A 19,758-nucleotide genomic window follows, 5' to 3' on the forward strand; every position below is an offset into this window, starting at 1 on the left:
TAGTGAACGAAGATCCAGATCTGGGCAATTTTTGGAGAACTACATTTTATAAGTTATTGAGAGAAATGAATTTCAAATATGTCCGGCGTGGGCGCGATAACATGCTAATAGACAGGGATGACATCATTTTATGGAGGTGACGTTACGTTCGAACCGTTAAACGGTTGAGAGATGAAGGCAGACCCATTTTCTATTTAGACGAGACGTGGGTGAACGCAGGACATACACAAAGTTACGTCTGGGTAGATGACATGATAAATTCCTCAAAACAAGCGTTTCTGTCCGGATTATTCACCGAAAGCAAGGGCCCAACAAGTAAAGGGAAAGTCTGATTATCGCACACATTGGCAGCAAAGCAGGGTTCGTTGAAGGATGTTTGTCGACTTTCGACTCCAAGAAAAGTAGAGATTATCATGAGGAGATGCGCGCCGAAACCTTCGAGAAGTGGTTTCAAGATGTTCTTCCTCGCCTTCAGGAAAATGCAGTTATTGTTCTTGATAACGCGCCGTACCATTCTCGGAGAAAAGAAAAAGTTCCCAATGCGAATTCCAACAAGCACGAAATATCAGAGTGGCTAAAATCTAAAAACATCGATTTCGAAGACGGTATGTTGAAGAAAGAACTTTTAGAAATAGTTAAAAATCACAGAACAGCGCACAAAAAATACGCAACAGATGAAATGGCGAAGAATGCAGGGAAAACTGTTCTCAGAATTCCTCCGTACCACTGTGAATTAAAGGCCATCGAGTTAGTGTGGGCTAGAATCAAAGACTATGTTGCAGCGAAAAACAAAACATGCAAAATGCCGGAAGTACTGCTAGAAGAAGCAATGAGAACAGTGACTGCGGAGGATTGGAACAAGTGCGTCCTCCATGTTGTAGAAAAAGTGGAAACTCAAATGTGGAAATTAGACTGCATTATAGAGGAGAGAGAGGAGCAGTTTGTTATAAACCTCAATGAAAACAGTTCACGTTCGACAGAGTGAACCTTGTTTCGTCCTTTATCATTATTATTACTGGTACTGTTATTGAAATTAACAATTAATTGTTCTTGAATGAAGCGTTTTGTTAGCAACCTGAATGAAAATAAATCTGATTCGACAGAATGAACTCAGTTTAACATTATTGTTAAATTTATTTCGTACATTGTTGCCCAGGTTTCTCACGGTCCGCTGTGACAGCTCGGCAGCCAGCCGAACGCCGCCAGCTGCAAAGCGTGCGCGAAGGATTTTCCACACCCCTACGTATCACGTGAACAACGAATGCTTTCTATGGAAACGAGCGTACTCGCTCATGTGACACTGTTTATGTTTCGTCCCAGCTCTCGGTGAATAGACTTTAGTGCCACCTATTCACAGTTCCCGTCAATTATTTCTATGCTTCCTACTTTGAGATCTCTGCCAGAGTACAGGTGTAATCGGGCATCTGCACTGAAGGCGATAGGTTCAGCCCCAACGAGACGCATCTGTACATAAAGGCGTGGTGTCTGTTCTTTCTCCCAGCATAATTCAAGATGAAATCGTTCACTCATGAACAGGGGGATGTGAGTGTCTAGAGGACACGATATTTTGCAAACGACTCATAGTCATCATGAGGCGCGCTGACGAACTGAGCTGACACAGGACTTATATCTCCTCCACCCTCCCTCATACCTGGCATTCTGTACAAGGTCCATAGCTAGATGTGAGTGTGCATCCACCGTCTCCTCTATCCCTCCTCCTCCTCCTGTCAAGTTGTTCCATCAGAGGGTTGCACCCAGAAACATGAGCTGATGATGTCTCTGCTGTAGCTTTGATTGCCTGGAAATCAGGTTGTTGTAAGATATCTTCTTAGTCATCTAAATCAGACACGGCTTGGGTTCCCAGGCTTTAGTGAGTATGTAGCCACTATCCTTATTTATCAATAGCTCCCTTACTTGAATACCGATATATTCTTTAACGACACACTTTCGTAAGTTAGACATCTTTATGTATGGATGTAATCGATTACATATAATTCCGGTAGGCAGTGTTCTGTGACTGTTGACATGTTAGGCTGCTGCAATCTTGAGTGTCTTTGGTGTTTTCGGTAACAATTCTCGGCAGTGTGCACAGTTTGGCCTATGTTAGTCATGCCACTTTGGCAGGGGATATGATGGGCACAGGATTTCTGTAGTCCAAGGTCATCCTTCATACTACGAAGCTGGAGAGTGGAAGACAGTTTGGATTTGATGCCTGTGTATAATTCTCCCGATCTTCCCAGATAATGAGACACAAAGTAGAATAAAAACACTGCCACGTCCTCCTGAGATTCCTCTTCTGCTTCTGTCAACTGTATGGTTGGCATAGGATGTACAGCTCTCCAAAAGTGCCGTTCTGTGTAGTCGTTTTTCTGCAACACCACCCTCAGATTCCAAGTATTTAGTTCAGGGTGTTAATGTTACAGAGGGTGCGAGCCCTTAGTACCAGTCTTTTGAGCACATAATTCCTCTGCCTCTGGTGGTGTCCGCTGCCCGAGTGTAAGTTGATATGTGTCTTTTTATGGTGAATTCTGTGGCCCAATGTGTGGTCTGTTCTTTTCGTTTTACCAGGGCATGCAGAAAGGAGTGCACAGGGTAATTCCAATTCGATGGTAAAATTGATGTTCTGCTGAATGGAACTGAATGTCTGAAGAAATCATCCATATAGTCTCTTCCATGTGGCCATATGACTAAGATATAGTCAACATTCCGGAAGAAACGGGTGGGTTTCCATTGAACTGATTCCAGGGCTTTCTTCTCCACATTTTCCATATACATTTTGGTGACAGTTGATGAAAGTGAGCTCCCCAAGGCTACCCCTTCCACCTAGTCACAGGAGCCATAATCGAAAAGAAAATATGACGATGTCAAGATATGCCCAGAAAGGTTGGTCGTCTCTATGTTAAATTTCTGGTCAATAAGTTAGAAAGATTCTTGTAAAGGCGCTCTGATGAAAAGAGACACAACACCGAAGTACACAAGGATGTCACAATCACAACTTAAAGTTGTTATAGTGCCTACAAAATCCATGGAGTTTTGAATGTGATGGGGACTTTTCTGACATGAGGGTAATGCATATCTTTCAGGAATTTAGCAAGTGCATACACTGGGAGCCGATGTTTTAGCATTAGGGCGTTAAGGCACACCAACTATGTGTAGATTTGGAAGTCCATAAAGTCTCGGGGGAATAGATGCTCTCTGTCATACTTTCTTAACAACTTCATTTAGGAAGCTGTCTTCTTTGAGTAATTCCATGATCTTCCTCTCAATTCTCGTGGTAGGATCACTGTCAGTCTTCTGATATGCACTGTCTTCTAGCAGGCCCCACATTTTCTTGATGTAATTCTGGTGAGATAGGCTCACAGTTGGGTCGCCTTTGTTGGCTAGTAAGATCATGATATCCAGATCTTCTCTCCCTGCCACAAACGTTTGTTTCATAGGATGTGTTCATATGAGAGCACGACAGTTTTCGGTACGTACGTCTTCAGCCGCTTCAGGTCCAGTTTGCTGTTACCTGCTCCACTGCACTGATGATTCCATGATTGGTGTAGGTTTTGGAGTTGGTGCTAAGCTGAGGCCTTTCTGAAAAACTGGAACTGTATCATCCAGTTACTTGGTCATAAGAGTTATGATGAACGTGTGGGGAGTGTCTGATTTGCACTTAAATTACGATATTTATCAGGTGACCCTCTTTGGAGCGAAGTCTGCTATGGTCTAGATGACACCAGTATTCCATTCCCAAGTCCAGGAACTGAACTGGTTGGCCTGCTCGAGATATGATTTCAGTAGTTCTCTGTTGGTGGATTCCAGGCACCAGTGGCAGGTACATTTCTTGTTCCTTCTGATTACTGCCGAGTCGATGCAGATGCCTGAGTGACTTTGCAAACAGCTCATCTGGTGGCATAACTTGTCGAATCTTGTCCTGATGCAATACACCTTCTCCCCATAGAATTCGTGACGAAATAGTTCGTGAGGGATAGGCCAAATGTCCAACAGGCACAATATTTCAGTAAACGACCACCTTGCCATGATCAGGTGCGCTGATGAACTGAATACCTGGGAGCTGGAACAGGGCTTGTACCTCTTCCCCTCCTCACCACCATCCTCTCCCCTTTACACAGATGTATCATTGGAAGGTGCACACTGATCAACACCTACATGCTATCAGCTGTCACCGACAGCTGCAGACGAATGACGTGCTCAAAACATTGGTACACAGGCCTCGCACTCTCTCCAACATAAAGAGCCTCAACCAAGATTTTGAACACCTGAAGATGATGTTCCAGGAAAACAGCTACACAGAATGGTAGGTTTGGAGATCTCTACATCATGTAAGTAGGCTGTTTAGGTTTTCTTATTGGTAACGCCACGCAGCGCTCTGTATAAAAAAAATACTGGCTGTGCTGTGTGCAGTCAGTGGCTGGTTGGCATTGTTGCAATATTCACCATTGTAGTGTTGGGCAGCTGGATGCTAACAGCGCGTAGCGTTGCGTAGTTGGAGGTGAGCCGCCAGCAGTGGTGGACGTGGGGAGAGAGATGGCAGAGTTTTGAAATTTGTAAGACTGGATGTCATGAACTGCTATATATATTATGACTATTAAGGTAAATACACTGTTTGTTCTCTATTAAAATCTTTCATTTGCTAACGATGCCTGTCAGTAGTTAGTGCCTTCAGTAGTTTGAATCTTTTATTTAGCTGGCAGTAGTGGTGCTCGCTGTATTGCAGTAGCTTGAGTAACGAAGATTTTTGTGAGGTAAGAGATTTGTAAACGTATAGGTTAATGTTAGTCAGGGCCATTCTTTCGTAGGGATTTTTGGAAGTCAGATTGCGTTGCGCTAAAAATATTGTGTGTCAGCTTAAGGACAGTCGTGTATAAATTGTTCTAAGGGGACGTTTCATATGTCGACCCTTAGCCAAGGATACCTCACTGGAATCTTCTGATTTTTTCTTGTAGTTTGTGTAGTTAGTGTAGCCTTTGTTTATTGCTAGCGCGTAATCATAGAGAGAATTTCCTTTGTAGTTGCAGTCTTTCATTGTTGTACAGTAAAACAGTTGTGGCATACATTTAGATTTGCACCAAGTATTTCGCAGCTGCGCTTGCAATTAACCAGATATTATTTTCAGTGCTACATTAATGTGTTCTCTTATTTTGCTTTTTAAATTGTGGTTTTCTGTGTTGTTGTGTGAAATATTGTGACGATAATGGCGTGTGACATACGTAACACTAGGCTCCAAAGTAAACTGAGAAATAATAGTGACGACGAGCGTAGCTTACCAGCACCACTGTGTAATGAATTAACAGACATTCTAAGTAGTAATTTGGTAACCATGCATAGGGAAATGGAGCGGGCGTCAAATAATGGTGTAGACAGTGAAACAGGTAGTGAACAGGGAAGCATTATCGATCGATCGGTCGGCAACAGCTCACCTCAGGAATCGGGAATGACAGGACACAACCTTGCAAATACTGTACATTCAGGCTTTGCATCCTCACCGTTTTCTCAAATAAGTCAAGACACATTTTTTGCCTATCAAAATGTAAATGTTGCCGGTGAAAATGCACTGCTAAAAAGCATAGAAAAACAGATTCCAAACACTAATACATTATTATTGCAATTAATGCAACAAATGAAACAAATGGGACAAAAGCTTCAAAAGTTAGACACAATGGAACAAAATCTTCAAAAGTTAGACACAATGGAACAAAATCTTCAAAAGTTAGACACAATGGAACAAAATCAGAGACAAACACAGCAAAAGTTAGACGCAATGGAGCAAAAGCTTCAAAAGTTAGACTCAGTGGAACATATGCTTGAACAAACACGTGAAGATTTAACTACTGAATTACATAAAATCGAATCGAAATGTCAAAAAGTCTGTAATGACGTAAAAACACAAATTTGTGATCATTTCCAACCTATTTTTTCGCGGCATGAAAATGCATTACAGAATCACGAAGCAGCCATAAAAGAACTGCAAACAATTGTTCATGAAAATCATGAGACCTTGCAAGCTAAAATTAACTCAGTTGCATCTACCGATTCGGTTACGCAACTTACAAAAACTCAAGAAAACTTAAAGGACACAGTAGATACTCTGAAAATTGGTTCAGAAAGACACATGGAGGACATTAGTTCATTATCAGAGAAAGTAGTTGAACTTTCGGATCAGCTAAATAATTTATCTACGAAGGTAGATGATAATCTGAATGACACAAAACCGGTAGTCTTTAATGACACAGAAGAGTTCGAACAAATTAGGAAATTCAAACAAAATCAAAATCAAATTAATACGCAACACCAAAGAGAAATCCGGGAAGTACAAGATCAGCTGACACAGGTAATACAAGAATTACGTATTTCAGAGGACTCTCGCACACCAATACGGGAAGAGGGACATAAAAATACGGAACCGCCACAAAATAATAACACAGGGCACTTTGGAGATTATGAAAGAAATTGGCAAAGTACACCGAATTTTGAGATGGAACCGCCGAAACGACGTAACAATGACCGACATGCAACCCGCCGGCACGATGATTTTGACTATAAGCTGTTCATTACTACACGTAAATTCAAAACATTTAGGAATTCTGGCAACGACATTCATCCACAAGCGTGGCTTCATCAATTCTTTCATTGTTTCCCCCTCCCCCAACTGGTCATTAGAGCACAGATTAGAATTTATGTGTGGCTATTTAGAGAATGAACCAGCTATAAGAATGCGATCGGTCATTCACGATTGCCACAGCGAAGGAGAATTTTACCATGCCTTCCTCTCAGCATATTGGTCTCAAGCCACACAAGACCGAGTAAAACATGGCATCATAATGATGAAAAATTTCGAACAATCTGAATTTTCAGGTCTTGTGAAATATTTTGAAGACATGTTACATAAGAATCAGTATCTTTCAAACCCATACAGCCCATCAGAACTAATCCGCATTTGCTTAATCAAATTGCCTGAACATTTACGGCATATTATTTTGGCAGGCCGTTGCAAAGACGACATTGAAGCTTTTCAGGGACTCTTACAAGAATTAGAAATTGACACTGACAATCGCGGAACGCAAAAACTGGAACACAACAATTACAGGTCACATCCGTCGCAATTCCGCGATGAAAGAAATAATAACTGGACACGACAAGGCTATTCTCACAATACAAATCGTGACCAAAACAGACACCACCCGTATGACAACCGTTGGCAGAGTAGTAATAATTACAGGGAAAGATCACCTCTCCGCAGTAGTGACTATCACAGAGACAATCAGAGAAACAGACAATATGGGAACCAAAATAATTATTATCAAGGGAGACAGAATAACTTAAGACGCAACGGTCCAGCGCGCAGTTACGATTCAGGGAGAAATTCTCCACCACGTGACCGACAAGAAATTAATTACAGAAATTACCGACATGACAACAGACGATATGATCGTAACGACAGACCTGAACTGCATCAGAACTGTCGGGATTCAAACAGAGCAGGGCCCTCTCGGCAAGGTGAATTTGTAGAAGGTCTCCTAATCCCAGTAACGACGCGCGCCAACAGACAGACAATGACTCGCACCGCAGGCAGCCGCGTGCGCCGGCTGGCTCAGAGAAAAATAACATAGACGCTAATCTTGAGAAAAATTCCAGTATTCTTTACCGAAGTATACCACATGATAATTGCGTTCAAGTTCAAACTCTGAGTACTAGGAAGAGTAAAGGTTTACACCACATTTCACATGTAAAACCGTTTATTGAAAGATAATCTGCTTTTTAACTTTGTCTTTGCCATAAAATTTTTCACTTCACGCTACTAGTACAATTTGTCAGACTTAGAATCTGTTAACATGCAACAGTGTTTGAAGTTAAATATCCAGTCTATAACCTAGGGAACATTTTTAAACAGAAATTACGAATGCATTGTTATAGTGAACAGACGACACAGTGTTGTTATTTGTACATTCTTGCTTGTTAGTTGCACGATTACCTAACGACTATAAGGCTTACATACTTAGAACATATACTGTTAATGAGGTTTTAATGCAACATTTTGGTTCAGTTGAAAAGACATTCTTTATTTGAAGTACTTTCTGTGAGATTAAAGATGACTTAGCGTTTGGTTTCTTTGATAGCTACACGATTATATCACGACGCTACTAATGAGTGACAATTTACAATGTTGCTTTCGCGGTGTATCTGTTTTATATCTACACAGTTTTTCTGAATTCTTCTGGAAAGGAAAACATGTTTTAATAGTAACTTTGTGTTATAGCTACAATGAGACAGCCTTTTCTGTAGCACAACAATACGTTACAGTACAGTACTTACTTCATCACGGCAATAAGCGTAGTAACTACGATATCTATACGCAAAGCATTTCACTTTTGTTTATCATGAGGTAAGTACATTGACTTCTGCAGAACTTAGCTTTCAGAGGACGATAACTACGACACTTCCATAGAGATTATCTCACAACAAGACGCACAGTTTAGCGCTACAATACGCGCATTTGAGTGCCTAATTTTGTACTTAAAACATTTATTTTTAAAGATATTTGAAATACAACGATACAAAGGTTTTCCGTGATACATTTCATTCCACTGCTGTAACCTGTAACATCTGAGGATATAATTACATTAATCCTCAGGGGGTACACGCCTACTTTGTGTACCATGTGTTTGGCAAGCACAAGGAGCACTAGCTAATATGGTATTTGCTTATACAACTTTACACATCGGTACCATATTTCTCTAACACATTAATTACACAGCTATCTGATCATTTAAGTGGGAGAGACAAACATTCATTTTACTACATCAGTGACAGATGTTTACGTAATTACACAGTTGGATAACTTCACACTTACGAAATTGTATTTTTTTTTCTGTACTTCGTGAACTGTTCATATTTTTTCAGAACCATTGTGATACTATGAGAGCTTTGAATGATGTATTTGGTATGGGATCATGATTTTTAAAGTACGTTTGAGGTAGATGACACTTTTGACATGAGCAGAGAATTTTTTTTAGGTTTTGAAATTGTTGGAGGAAGCTACGACGATTTTGAGAATTTAATTGAGGTGTTATGATGTTATTATTACGACGACTAAGTGAATTATGCTGCTGAGGTATGTTTAAGCTGATGCTATATGAGTTATTTGATTATGCTACTTATCTGTTATGATGGAATATTGAAAAATTGTCGACGAATAAGGTAAGAAATAATGAGTAGAGGTTAGGGACTCTGATTTGTGAAAAAGGATGTTGGAAACCGAGAATCGTACTTTAAGAGTTATGAAATGAGTGTATATGCGTGAATGTATCACTATGCTGGCGAAAATTTTTTGGACACTGTTATATTTAAATGATTTTGTTTCTACAGATTTGTAATGCAAATTCTTGATCTGTGAAATATTTTTATATGAGACTGTCACTGTAGCGGAAACTGGTGTCGTAAATATTTCCGTAAGACAGTTAAGTGACCACCTGCACGTAATGCGTCGTGGGCACCCAGCTGGGCGACAGCCACCTGGAAACAAGCCATTAGTGTGTGCCTTTCAGAGGCACAGGTAAAAAAAAAAGAGGGGGGGCCATTATGCTCGCTATTGACATTTCTTTGTAGAAAGCGTCGCAAATACGACACGCTCAAACTTGAAAACATATGATTACACTTTGGAGTTCTTAATTTATGATATTTACTTAAATGAAATGATGAGAAACATTCCAATCTATTGTCTTGCTAGTTGGAAGATTGTTTACTGCATTATGAAATGACTTATGGCTAGCAAACGACGTTTCACGCCTTGCTTCGCCTATTTTGTTTAATATCTAGTTTCTAGCTGCCCTGCAGCATTGGTTAAAGTAAAATTTTATAGATGTACTAATATAAATATTTTATGCCTACAGACCAAGTAAAGAATAACTTCGTGATATACATCCAAAAAAAAAAAAAATGAGGGAGCACAAAAAGACATTGCCCTTCACAGGAACTGCATACATAATTTTCTTTTCAAGTACTTGGTGATATATTTCATTGAATAAGTAGTGGTGCACCATTTTAATTACATAGACATTAAGATGCGAATATACATTTCCCTTATCTGCGTTGTTGTCTTCAGTGTACTATTTTTTCTGCTTGTGGGTTTGTCATGTTTAGATATAAGTTATTACATTTATTGCTGCTTGCTTTGTTTACCTGCACCTTTTTTTAATTGCTGTTTGTATTAATTGTTTTGATCTGCTGCATTGCCTCGTCCCTTAGTTAAGCATCTGAGCTCAGTAGATTTCAGTTAGCTTAAGAGGGGGTAGCCTATATAAGAGAATGAGTTGCGATGGATTTGAAGAAATGCACTGAGAGGTTATATGAAAAAAGTACAGAAAGCAGGTATAGGTAGGATTTTCTTGGAAATAAATGATGAGGTAAGATACTGGAAAATAAATGAAGAAGTAAGAAATATGTGAACATATAAATACAGAAAGCATGCTTGGATAGGATTTTTTTTGGTGGAAACAAATGTTGAAATAAGACAAAAGATCTAAGGAATGAAGTTTTGGGTTGGACTGCAGTACCAAATGTTACACTGAAAACAAATCCTGCCCTTTCCTCTTGTGTTAACCCACTATGTGTTTGTGTAGCCTTGGGTATTTGTGTTCTTCCTGTGTTTATGTGTTTATCTGATGAGAGTTACGTAGTAGAATTTTTATGATAGTGTGTTATTTACTTTGTGAAGATGTTTAGACATTATTTATCTGTTCTGTTTTATTGCTCATGTGTGAAGTTGATGTTTCAAAAGTTATTCTGATCTTTTATGTATGTACTTATGTCATAATTTTTGCAACACTGATGTATTTGTTATTTCGATTCTTTTGTAAAGCCTGTACTAAAACAAATGTTATCTGTATTGTTTTGTTCTTTAATGATATATTTTGTACCTTTGTTATTGTATTCTTATGTTATAAAATTGTAATGGACACCAGTTCATCAAATTAAGTAACTTGTAAATTACATTTCACTGCACACGTTTCTGTTGGTCATAGTATATGGACAATATGTGAGAAGTAGGGACTGATAGTGTTTGCACGTGTGTTAATAATTCAGTAAGGTACTGGATAACAGCATTGCTGGTTCTAAGGACATTTCAAAAACAATTTTTGTGAGTGCACAAGTGGTGGTTATGGACTTGCTATATTATCCGCAAGACTCTTCAATGGTGATTGTGCGCCTTCACAGTCAAACAGATGGCTGCTGGCCATCTCTACAAGGACTACAGTGGGTCTGCACCTTCGATGGCCCACCAATATCATTATTTCTACAAGGACTGCAGTGGGTCTGCACCTCTGGTGGCCCACCAGTAGTAATCTCTGCCAGGACTATAGTGGGTCTGCTTTTTGATGACCTACCTACCGATAGTCTTCAACATTGACTGACTCTGCTGTGGCCCATTGCCTGTCTGCAGGTCAAGAGTCAGCACTGTCTGTCCGCTGGAAGGACAACACTACTTCTTCAAGTCTGCTTAGAAATCCACTACTTCCAAGTGCAATTTCTTTTATTGCTCAGTCTTTGCGAAAAACACTGGAATTTTACTGTGATGAACGATCAGGACTGTCTTTATGGACTGTGAGAAAATTTTAGCCTTTGACCAACATTGTATCAATAAGTGTGTGCATTTGATATCTTTGTTATTGTAATTATGAAAAATTTTATCAAATTATTATTGGCCACTGCCCAAAACAATTTGTAAAATTTTTTGTGGGGAGCATGGGGGCTATGTAAGTAGGCTGTTTAGGTTTTCTTACTGGTAACGCCACATAGCGCTCTGTATAAAAAAAACACTGGCTGTGCTGTGTGCAGTCAGTGGCTGGTTGGCATTGTTGTAATACTCGCCATTGTAGTGTTGGGCAGCTGGATGCTAACAGCGCGTAGTGTTGCGCAGTTGGAGGTGAGCCGCCAGCAGTGGTGGACGTGGGGAGAGAGATGGCGGAGTTTTGAAATTTGTAAGACTGGATGTCATGAACTGCTATATATATTATGACTATTAAGGTAAATACACTGTTTGTTCTCTATTAAAATCTTTCATTTGCTAACTATGCCTGTCAGTAGTTACTGCCTTCAGTAGTTTGAATCTTTTATTTAGCTGGCAGTAGTGGTGCTCGCTGTATTGCAGTAGCTTGAGTAACGAAGATTTTTGTGAGGTAAGTGATTTGTAAACGTATAGGTTAATGTTAGTCAGGGCCATTCTTTCGTAGAGATTTTTGGAAGTCAGATTGCGTTGTGCTAAAAATATTGTGTGTCAGCTTAAGCACAGTCGTGTATAAATTTTTCAAAGGGGACGTTTCAATCACACACTGACTGTGCAGCTGGTGGAAGCGCATGAGAAACCTCGGGAGGATGCAGCCATTGTAATTATTCCATTTTGGAGCATTATCCAGCAAGAGTGAAAAATGTCTTCTGCACACCAGCTGAATCACAGGCACTGCTTGGTAGTGTCAAGCGTGACCTCAGAGTACAGAAATCCGCAGTCTATCATAATCCCTGCCAATGTGGCATGACTAATATAAGTCAAATTGTGCATACTGTCGAAGACCATAGCCGAGAACACCAGCGTCACACCAGACTGCAGCAGCCTACATCTACATACATAGTCTGCAAGCCGCCATATGGCGGATAGCGGAGGCTACCATGTATCAAAATTAGTCTTTTCCCTTCCTGTTCCACTTGCAAATGGAGTGAGGGAAAAACGATTGTCTAAAAGCGTCTGTATGAGCCTTAATTTTTCGCATCTTACCTTATATGAAACGCGAGTTGGTGGCAATAGAATCATTTTGCAGTTGGTTCAAATGGCTCTGAGCACTATGGGACTCAACTGCTGTGGTCATTAGTCCCCTAGAACTTAGAACTACTAAACCTAACTAACCTAAGGACATCACACAGATCCATGCCCGAGGCAGGATTCGAACCTGCGACTGTAGCAGTCGCACGGTTCCGGACTGCGCGCCTAGAACCGCGAGACCACCGCGGCCGGCTTTTGCAGTTGCCTCAAATGCTGATTCTCTATATTACTGTAATAGTGCCTTGTGAAAAGCGCTTTGCTTTCCCTCTAGGATTCCCATCTGAATTCGTGAAGCATCTCTGTAATACTTGAGTACGGATAGAACCAACCATTAACAAATGTAGCAAAGTACCTCAGAATTGCTTCGACGACTACATTTAATCCGAACTGGCGGGGATTTCTAACGTTACTCAGGAATGGGTCGTTCTAGCATTCTACATGCTGTCTCCTTTGTGGAGAGCTACACTCTCCCATAACTCTCCCAATAACACAAAGTCGAGCACTCACCTTCCCTGCAACCAACCTAACTTGCTCATCTCATTTAATACCACTTTGGAACGTGGTTTGTTGGATGTCATGTGAGAAAAGTGCAAGCTGAGTTTCGCACTAATGATGCTTTTCAAATCCGTGCTGATATATGGACAGAAGCTTTTCTGTTTCAAGGAAATCTATTATATTTGAACTCAGAATTTGTTCAAGAATTCTGCGACAAATCGATGTTAAGGATATTGGTCTGTAATTATACAGGACCGTTCTTTCACCTTTCGTATATACAGAAGTCACCTGCACCTTTTTCCAGTCGCCTGGGACTTCGCGCTGTGAGAGAGATTTACAAAAAGTGCAAACTAAGGACGGGGCCAATGTTGCAAAATACCCTCTGTAAAATAGAATTGGACCTGGCGACTTGCTTATTTTCAAATTTTTCGCTTGGTTCTCTGCACCATACGTGCCAATTTCTGTGGCCATGCAGAAGTCTGTACAGCAGTCAAACGGCGCAATGTTTGTACGATCCTCCTCCTGCGTGAATGATTTCTTATACGCGAAATTTCAAACTTTAGCTTTCCTTTTGCTGAATTCTACTGCCACCTCAGACTGTTCTATGAGTAACTGTAAAGAAGCCTTCGATCCGCTTTGTGATTTTATGTATGACCGGAATACTCTAGCATTCCTGGCAAAATACTTTGCTAAGGTATGATGGTGGAAGTTGTAGTTTTGCGCATTGATCTACTTACAAACACACAGATTTCTACTGAATTTTTCTATCAATATTTATGTGTTCTTTTTTGAACCAAGTGTGCAGGAATCTGTTTCCTCAGCATTTTCCGAATTTTATTATTGAACCACGAAGCTGTCTTTCCATCCTTAATCCATTTACTTAGCACATGTGTCTCCAGAGTACGATTTACAATCAGTATAAACTCTACCCATTATTCCTCTATGGCCGTCATAATGGAGCCCACATTACATTTTTATTTTACTTCTACTTGCTACCAGTTGGACAAGAACATTCAGTAGCAATAAGGCAGGGAGAGAGTACCATGTATTGAGCTATGTAGCAGATGGTTTCAGAGCATGGGGATGCACCTGTTACTGGTGACTAGGTTGTGCTGCAGTACTGTATAGACAGCTGGAAATTATATACTGAGTGTGGCATGAAGCAGTACAATGTTGTTAGTTAATATTCATTATCTGAACACTGTTATTCTCCTCCAGCAGTACTGTCGACATTAGTTGTACCGGTAGAAGATTAATAACAATTTCATAAAATCATTAAGTTAAGTAAAAACGTAAATGATAAGAACATTTGAACTTAGACGTTACTGGTGAAAGACGAAAGGACCAACCAGAAAAGCACACTGAATAAGGAAGTCACAGACTGTTAAGTCTAATTGGGTAATGTTATCGAACCGCTACATTCCGAAAGGTAAGACCAAGAAATCTGTAACTCTATATCAGAGGCCTTATCAAGTAATTTAAACAACATTGCCCTTAAGCGTTAAGCTTCAATTACCAATTCATACAAGTATTAGTCATGTCAGGTGTCTGAATCCGCTTCAGCGTGCTCCAAATACGTTGACACAAGTGTCGTCATCCATTGATGGTTATGGTATGGGTAGGAGGAAGAAGGAGAAGTCCGGAAACCTTGCACAACCTGTGGATTAAGATCAAGAAAGTAGGAGAGAATAGTTTACATTTAGTGTAAGAATATATATGGTTGAAAGATAAGTTGGGTGACACCTTACTTAGATGCATAAGTGATCAGTGTATCAGCTGAGGTTCAGAATAAGAGGAAATAGTTTTGTTCATATTATACATAGTGTTATACTTCTATGGTCATTTGTGTGTAAGCTGGGAATTTTAGGGCTGAGTTTTCTTTTTGTATGTCTATGAGGCAGTAGACATTTGTAAGGGGCAGGGAATGATGGGGGTTTCCTGTTCCCAGGTTGCCACTGGTTGGAGTAAAGATAAGGGGATTCGTTACAGCAAGAGGACATAGTCAGAAGCCATCGTTGACCACTGAATCTGACCCTTAAAGCTTCGAAATGGATAATCAGGTGAGACACCCAGAAGATGTATTTATGGAGCTATGGTGAGAGAGGGAAGATAAAGATGCGCTGTAGGAAGTGAGCAAATATAGTAAGTTGCACTAGCCATATGAACAATAGTGAGTGCAAATGCAGTATATAATCGAAGTAGTGCCATTCACAGTACGGTGATGTAAGTGAGTTCAGTTAGATGCAGGGGACGGGCTGTTGAAAACGGTTTTTGGGACTGTGGACATCTGGGAACTGAACGGTAAAATGGAAAAAGTGAACGATGCAGAAACAAGGAAAATGGCCACCATGGAATGACATACTACATAGTTAAACAGGCTGGAACAAGGGGTATTGAACAATACATGGATATTACGATGGTTAGCAATGGAGGTAACGCACCCACTAAAAACGTCAGTAAATACTGTAAACTGGGACCTGTAAGTTATACAGGCTCAGGAAAATATTTGGACAAGAGAACGTCAGTAACAAGATCTTGCAGTCTTTAGCTGATAGCTTGTGGAATGTTCTGGTAGTGGTAACAGAGTTGCGGGAAGCATTCTTATATGCAGCTCGGGGCAGCTGAGTCCCATTCTGTTGATGCCGGAGCAGTTCTTGGTAGGTCTGCAGAAAATGCAGAAAGGATTGCCACTTCAACAGGAACTTGCGATTGAATCAGAAAAGACAAATGTACCATTGTATATCACATAGCAACGTTTGAGATTAGGACGGCTTGAGCACAACTGTATGTAATAACTAGCGAACCAGTTTCAAATGTCGTGTTAAACTAGAGAGCATTGGTGAAATCTGCCCAAGTAAAGACATTAGAGGTAATACCAACTGCAGAAGATATGTTGAACTGTGTGCCTATCTGCGATTCAGTATCTCCGCTATATGGTAACAACTTGCCTTTTCATAATATCGTTACATTCCATCCTGGATTTTCCAGTGTTTGATTGTAACGGAACTCAAAAATTGTCAGAGGGAGGCGGTTACTATCCTCCCAACTTTGGTGATGCACATGGGTATCAGCACTTTTGACATGCAATTGTACTTAGGTAAAGCGGAAGGTCATGGTTGTCCCCATGATGTCCTGGAGCCACGACATTATTTCCAGCGAGTGGGTCCACAATAGGGTTACTCTGTCAACATTGCTGAAGCTGTATTTTGCAAACTGCTATGTGCAAGGCAGTCTCATGGAGGCTAAACGTTTGGAAGTGCACGAAATTGGAATAATTATTAATGGGATGGTCTGTGATGGAACAGGGCAGATCTTTAATCTGTCAGCCTCTGTTACAGGGGAAACCAAGTTGAACATAACGCAACTGGAAGCGCATCGGCCAGAGAAGTCATTAGCGATCCTTCCAACGAGAAATATGACGTACCTGAATGAAACGTTGTATTTCAACCTAGTCCTATCCTTATATCAGCTAATAGATATGCAAGAGGGGCGTGTTATCTCGTAGAGCAAACACGTCTACATCTACAGCAGTAGCAGTATGAATAGTAGCACACGATCAAGACCTCAAGCATCACAGCCACAGGCACTATGTTGGTGCTGCCTATCTTTCTCAAGTGGGGGCAACGGCCTTGCCGCAATGGATACACCGGTTCCCGTCAGATCACCGAAGTTAAGCGCTGTCGGGCGTGGCCGGCACTTGGATGGGTGACAATCCGGGCCGCCATGCGCTGTTGCCATTTTTCAGGGTGCACTCAGCCTCCTGATGCCAATTGACGAGCTACTCGACCGAATAGCAGCGGCTCTGGTCAAAGAAAACCATCGTAACGACCGGGAGAACGGTGTGCTGACCACACGCCCCTCCTACCCACATCCTTATCTGAGGATGACACGGCAGCTGGATGGTCCCGATGGGCCACTTGTGGCCTGAAGACAGAGTGCTTTTTTTCTCAAGTGGAAGGCTGCCCGTCAATGTAATTCTCCACTAGATTAGAAACTGTTGAACTGGTTAACTGTTCGTGCATGAGAAGGTGTGAGTGCTGCAAGAAACTGGTAAATAAATAAACGTCGTGTGACTAGGGCCTCCCATCAGGTAGACCGTTCGCCAGGTGCAAGTCTTTCGATATGACGCAACTTCGGCGACTTGCGCGTCGATAGGGATGAAATGATGATGATGATTAGGACAACACAACACCCAGTCTCTGATCGGAGAAAATCTCCGACGCAGCCGGGAATCGAACCCGGGCCCTTGGGATTGACATTCTGTCGCGCTGCCCACTCAGCTACCGTGTGCTGACAAGAAACTGGTTATAGTAATGCGAGACAAGGGACCCTGAGTGGTGTTAAAACAAGCGTTGTTGCTTGCTGTGCAAAATGCAGTAAGGTCACAATGAGTGAACATTCATGTAAATAGGTGGTTAGTGTTCTGAAGAAATTAATCATCAGATGTAGCTTAAATGAGAATGGAAGTTGTGTGTAGTAGCACAAGGGTAGATGGGTAAACCGATCGACTAAGAATTGTAGAGGGAATATAGGGCTTCTGAGCTTTGTTGCTTAATGTAGGAGGAAATTGTAAATAATCTAGGTTGTAACTAAATGTTGAAGTCTTCTGTTGCATACAGCTCACAGTTTCACACTGGGGGTCCAGGTCTTCTCCAAGAGGGGAGGTTTGTAACGCCATCGCTAAGTTTGTGAGTTACTATATGAGAAACAGCTGCATTGCAACTGTATGTGAGACAAAGAGTCAGGCACAGAGGCACTGATAGGTAGCCCCACAACCGTCTGTTTTGCACCCTACAAGGCAGCTGTGTCGAGCTACGCAATCACGCAGTGACGTTCCAGAAAAGTCATGGAACTACGAACCAGCCTGCAGAGTATTTCCACACCACTGAGACACGAAGGTATTGATCTGTATGTACATTTTGGTACTAACTATTTTAGTGATTTTTTCATCTCCCTCCTCTTCAACTTCAGTGACTTTATTAATGCATGTAATAAATTTTGCACATTTGTTTCCAGATTAGCTACCAGTTGTTCAAGTTGACTGCTATTGAAGTGAACAAAAATGCCACACGTTTGTGTTAACAGTGCTGACACATTTTGCTATTTTTTTTGGAGAAGTGACATTTGCTTCACAAAAACAGCAAATGACTCCATTGATCAAAAAAGCTTACAGTTGTTTTTTTGGGTACAAAATAGGTGATCAGGATAAACCCTGGGTTCTACATGTGACCTGCAACATTTGTGTCAGCAACTGCAGGAACTGGATGCATGGGAAAGGCCATTCATTGCCCTTTGCAGTGGCCATGATCTGGCGTGAGTCAACTAACCATGTCAGTGACACACTTTTAAATGGTTCCTATCAAGAAGGGAACGTCTAAGAAGAAGAAGTGAACAATGATCTATCCTAACGTTCCATCTGCCATATATCCAGTTCTACATGAGGAAGGATTGCCAATACCTGAACCACCGGCGGAGTACGAGATTACTTCTGAATGTCTTGAACCATGGACATCACAAGATCTAGAGTTTCTTCCAAATATATCATCAACTGATGATCCACAAAAATTGTCTCATTGGATATTTTGGAGCTCTCTAAAGCTAAGGCTGAGATTTTAGTATCAAGATTGCAGCATCACAATTGTCTAGAAACCAATTTAAATGTTTCATTCCACCACAGAAGAGAGCAACAATTCACTCCTTTTTTTATCATGCAAGATAGTCTTGTGGCATGTGTGGATATAAATGTCTAATGAATTACAGCCCTGATGAGTGGAGACTCGTCATTGATTCATCAATGTTGAACTTACAAACAGTGCTTTTAAATATTGGTAATGAGCTTCCTTTTATTCCTGTTGGGCATAGTGTGCATATGAAAGAATTATACCAAAAAATGAAAATTTTACTAGAAGCCATCACGTATAATGACTCTCAGTTGCACTGCTATTAGGCATGCAGTAAGGGTATAGTAAATATTGATGCTTTCTCTGTGAATGGGGTAGCCGAGCTCGTGATTCTCATTACAGTAAACATGAATATCCCACCAGAAACCTCTTCAACTAGGCATAAAGAAAATTAAAAGTGAATCTCTAATAGACCCTAATAAAGATTCTGCTCTCGTCCTTGCACACCAAGTTGGGTCTCATAAATAACTTTGTTAATGGAGTGAACAAAGATGATGACGCATTTAAGTACTTAAGGCAAAAATTCCCTTACATAAGTGATGCCAAAGTAAATGAGGGCGTCCTTGTAAGCCCAAAGATTCGAGAGCTTTTTGAGACAATACTTTTAATGGAATCGTACAAAGTGATGAGAAGCAGGCACGAGAATATTTTAAGACAGTCTGTTTATACTTCTTAGGGAACAAACGAGTAATAAATTACAAGGAGATTGTAAATAACATGTTGTCACCTACTGAAAAACCTGTCATTGAAAATGCGTTTCTT

At 40.7% G+C, this 19,758-nt stretch overlaps 1 pseudogene; it reads left to right on the top strand.

Annotated features, from left to right (window-relative positions):
• Window positions 1-16,934: 16,934 nt before the first annotated feature.
• On the top strand, window positions 16,935-17,052 carry LOC126290892 (5S ribosomal RNA; annotated as a pseudogene).
• Window positions 17,053-19,758: the final 2,706 nt, after the last annotated feature.

This window comes from Schistocerca gregaria, chromosome 1 (genome assembly GCF_023897955.1).
Source record: "Schistocerca gregaria isolate iqSchGreg1 chromosome 1, iqSchGreg1.2, whole genome shotgun sequence".
Lineage (NCBI taxonomy): Eukaryota > Metazoa > Arthropoda > Insecta > Orthoptera > Acrididae > Schistocerca > Schistocerca gregaria.